The sequence below is a fragment of the Brassica oleracea genome, chromosome C7 (assembly GCF_000695525.1).
Source record: "Brassica oleracea var. oleracea cultivar TO1000 chromosome C7, BOL, whole genome shotgun sequence".
NCBI lineage: Eukaryota > Viridiplantae > Streptophyta > Magnoliopsida > Brassicales > Brassicaceae > Brassica > Brassica oleracea.
In genome coordinates this window covers 12,944,860-12,949,216 of record NC_027754.1, presented here as the reverse complement: position 1 = coordinate 12,949,216, position 4,357 = coordinate 12,944,860, and the positions used below count along the sequence as shown (strand labels likewise).

The window sequence follows — 4,357 nt, the reverse complement described above, 5'->3', positions numbered from 1 at the left end:
CTGACTAAACATAACCAATAGGTTTTTTAAATATATTTGTGGTTAACTATGAATGCATTAGGACGTTTTTTCTGGAAACAAAGAACGAAAATATAGTGCTTAGGACATTGCTCTGATAAACAAACGAATTAAATTATATTTCCTAGAATATCATAGACCAAATACGAAAACAGTCCCAGTGTTTTCTTGGCCGAACATGTCATAATAATAATAAGTGACCATGCGAGGAATATATCTGTATAATCTATGCATGAACATGTCGAACATTGTAGTAATCGAACATTGTAATAGTCGTACTAATGAGGGAAAGGGTGTCAAATCAAATGGAATTTCTGGATTATCATAAAAATATCGAGAACTTACATGGATTTAAATTTTAAACATCATAGACCAAACTGATATACTAAAACAAACAAAAAAGATAACATCTCAATTTAAAATTTAGCGCCTCTGCAGACCCTTTATTTGAGCTCTAGCGATCTCTCCAGTTCTTGGGCTCGTTCTCCTGAATAGAAGCACAAGAAATTTCAAAACACAATCCCTGGTTAGAACTTAGATAGAGAAGAAAACTGAGACTTAATTTCAGAATATTTTGAGAACTGTTGTAGGTTTAGGAGAGCAGGCATAACCACTTTGAGCAAAGATTTTCCAAGTATCATCCTCCCCGGTAAAGAGAGACTAAAGTATCTACATTAACAACTTATGATAGTATTTTCTATCATAGTATTTTCTATGCAATCATTCAGCTGAAAAGGAAGTTACAAATTTTAAACACATAACTGATAACTCGCACACATTCCTGGAATCTGCAAATCGACATGAGATGCAAAAAAAAACCCAGAGGGTTGAGGCTTTTTTCTGCGCCTAACCTGGGTGGAAAACGTTAAAACGAAACTCAAGTCTGTTGTCTTATCATCAGTTGTATATATGTGTAAGACTTTCAGAATTTCTCAACAACAAAAAAAAAAGAGAGAAGGGAGCAAAAAAAAAAAGACATAGATTCAGCTTATATATGACACTTAAAACCGGAAAAACGGTAAAAAGCATCAGATATAAAAAAAAAATCTTATAGTTTAAATCGATACATACTCCAGTAAAAGATATATAACCTTGTTATGATATGGAAGCTCCAAGTGTTCTGTAACAGTTTCTGGACTCTAAGCACAGGCCGATTATCTCCATTCCATACACAGGAAACAATGCCTCCTCACCAAGTCCACCAACAGTATTATGGTTCCTTGGTCAGAAACATAAGCTAGATATAAGGACTCTAAAGGTTCAACATGTTATCATTTAAATAAAAATTCTAAAACACAGCAAAGAACGATGGTACCTCATTTAGCCCACCCTTAACATGTACACCAAACCTCTCCTCCTCAACTTCATATAGAGTAGAAGAGACAAAATTTTCTAAATGATTTTCAATGCTTATTCGGTAGACAAAATTTTCTAAATGATTTTCAATGCTTATTCGGTTTATTTTTAGGAACGACTTGTGGTAGAGAGACTTGGCTGCAATCTGCATACTCTTTCCACCAGAGTGACGAAAACTTATCTTCTCTCTATAGCACAAACTTCCCACGTAACATTAGCTCACAATTTATATATACCTGGACACACTTACACTTGTATAAAAATGTTAGTAACTGAAACCGTCTCTAGTACTAAATGAATCATAAAGATCCCAAAAGTTTAAGGACATATATTAACTCGCGTTTGATGCAGTGGATCTATGCAATGAGTTTAGGTTATATGGATTTGTGTATGTTGCAGTGTTGTAGAGAAACTGTAAAACACAAACAATTATAATAAGAAAGCTAACAGTAGATAATTATCCCAAGCTAATATAGGAGGAATCCTAACAGATGACCAAGTAAAGCTACTATCTTTCTACCAACATCGCTTATGTGTACCTGGTGAGAACCGTTAGCTTCATGGGGTTGGTGGCCTTGGCTTTCGTAAGCAATAAGCATAATCTGAGTTTTCATAACCTGCAACGAATCCAGGGCCTTACATCAACAAGTTCACGAAGTTATAAATTAGTTTTGCAAGTAAGGTTTAAACTAAACCTTGAGATTGCTTGGGTTTTGAGCTGCCTCAACAGCTCCAATTGCTGCCCTAGCTTTGATCTCCACGTCAGACAATTCTTCTTGGAGTTCACAGTTTGACGATGTAAGTGATCGGTGGTCTTCTCCATACCGCGTTCATGGTTGCTCATGTCTTCGCTCAAGCTTAAGAGAAGCCATGTTTCAAAACCAAACCCAAGAATCTCATTATTCGTCCAAAATTGTCAACTCCACAACAAAGGTATAGTCAGTTTTCACCTTCCTTTGCTAACTTATTGTCGAAGAGTCCGCCTTATTCTCCATGGCTCAGTCCGATTTAGCTTTAGCCTTGGCTATCTCGCTGTTAAGAACAGTTGTCACCGCCGATGGCTTCTGTCTATCTAGACTCTAGACATCCGACCTTATCTGATCAAGCTCAGCTCCGGTTCCATTGACCACCTCATGTGCCTTAGCTTCTCTCTTGGGGGTGGTTTCAGCAGAAGTAGACAACGACTGGAGATTTGTAGGTTGAGAGCTATATTCAAGGGAGGTGGAATAAAACATTCAAGAATAGCTTTAAGTTCATTATTGATTGAGAAAGTAATTGAGGAAAAAAAATCAGACATTAGAGAAGATAAAGTGGAATAGTCGGGGAGAGAGACCCTCGATGTTTGAAGACGATACAGTTTCTCGGCATAGGCTGGGTTGGGCCTGATGGAAATTTGAAGAAATCCCACACACAAGTCCAGTTTAACTCAAGAGCAGTGACATGGCAATTTTAAGCTCTCTGATTGGATGAATTTCCAATCCGACGTGTATAGCTTCAAATCTCTCCCTCAATCCCTTTTATATATTGGGATTGAACAAAAAAAACGAATTTGTTTTGAATATTATGTGATGTCCATATGAGAAGTCTTAAATTTACTTGATTCTCAAGTCTACTTGTTCTCTTAGTTATACTTTGTCCCCAAGCTATTGTAGCCTATATAAAGAACTCATTATTCATGGAATAAGATACACCAATTCATTTTTTCTCTTCTTACTTATAATACGTTATCAGCACGAAACTCTCTCAATCTTGAGCTAAGAGGTATCAAATTCTATTTTCTGCTACATTCTTAATATTTATTGAAACTTTCTTCAATCCATGTTTATTATCAATTCATGGTTGTAATAGTGGATCTAATATTATCGATACTTAATTGAAGTATTATTTATCAATACTAGAATCATGTTTATTATCAAACTCATGATTCATCTAGCTTATTGAGTTTAAAAGTTTTAGTCGATAATATTTATTTGACCTCTTTCCAAGGAAAGAAAATTATTAGATCACTTTGATGTGATCGTATCGACTTTATAAGCTAAATTCAATCTCGTTAGTTTCAATATTTATATTCGTATAATTTGTTATTACTTGACGCCATGATTATTGCTCAACTCATTTGCATTTAGTTTGTTTCTGCTTATTGCTAATTATTTAATCATACATATGCATATCTTTACTGTTTATTAATAGGGCATGACTATAGATCGAAACTAATAGCATAAACACGATTGAAAATAGTGAATCACTATTTTCATGCATAATTTATTAAATTTTGTTAATCGATTGTTGCTTATATATCTTTCAAGTTCATGTGAAAATAAAACTAGGGTTTTGTTGGTTCACAACTATTTGATGGTTTATATAGTTAGTTATTTGTTAGACTTATAAGAAAGTTTACGGCTGTGACCTAATGATTTAAGAATTAAGCTAATATAGTACCATCGCAAAACTATTTCCTCTTGAAGAATTAAGAACTAAGATTTAAGCAAATTTTCTTTTATCGTATTTTGTTTGATTTTAGAAGTTAAATATATATATATATATATATATATATATACATATCAGTCAATTCCCTAGACTATATTTGCGAAGTAATTTTGCCACATGTCATTTCGACAATCAATTTCACAAAACAAATATGACATGGACAATTGCATTTAATGTTAATTTATATTTTTGGTAAACTTTTTAAAATACGGTAATAACTCTAAAAATTACATTTAATGTCAATTTATATTTTTAGAAATTTTTTTAGAATATGGAAATAACTCATAAATCATCATTAAAATAAATATATTCAAATATGGCATTATAATTTCGAAATATAATTTAATTATATATTTTTAAATTATACAATTTTATTACTAAAATTTTCAAAATGTATACAATTTGTTTAGAAAATTATAAAAATTTAATCGTAAAATCATTATTTTCTTATATATCTACAAATTTTATAAATATTGTTTAATTTTATTTTTTGGTA

The 4,357-nt window shown here is 32.5% G+C and overlaps 1 long non-coding RNA gene across 4 annotated transcripts; it reads right to left on the bottom strand.

The window, feature by feature from the left end:
• Nucleotides 1-296: 296 nt before the first annotated feature.
• Nucleotides 297-2,750, bottom strand: LOC106301604. Of its 4 annotated transcripts, XR_001262260.1 has the most exons (6): nucleotides 2,325-2,750; nucleotides 2,070-2,231; nucleotides 1,914-1,991; nucleotides 1,334-1,786; nucleotides 1,110-1,237; nucleotides 305-505 (listed from the first exon to the last, which is right to left on the bottom strand). It is a non-coding gene; the product is annotated as an uncharacterized LOC106301604 (long non-coding RNA). The 4 variants fall into 4 exon arrangements; XR_001262261.1 differs by having other exon boundaries at nucleotides 297-505; nucleotides 1,334-1,610; nucleotides 1,711-1,991; nucleotides 2,070-2,750; XR_001262259.1 differs by having other exon boundaries at nucleotides 302-505; nucleotides 1,110-1,255; nucleotides 2,070-2,750.
• Between the last annotated feature and the right edge of the window lie 1,607 nt (nucleotides 2,751-4,357).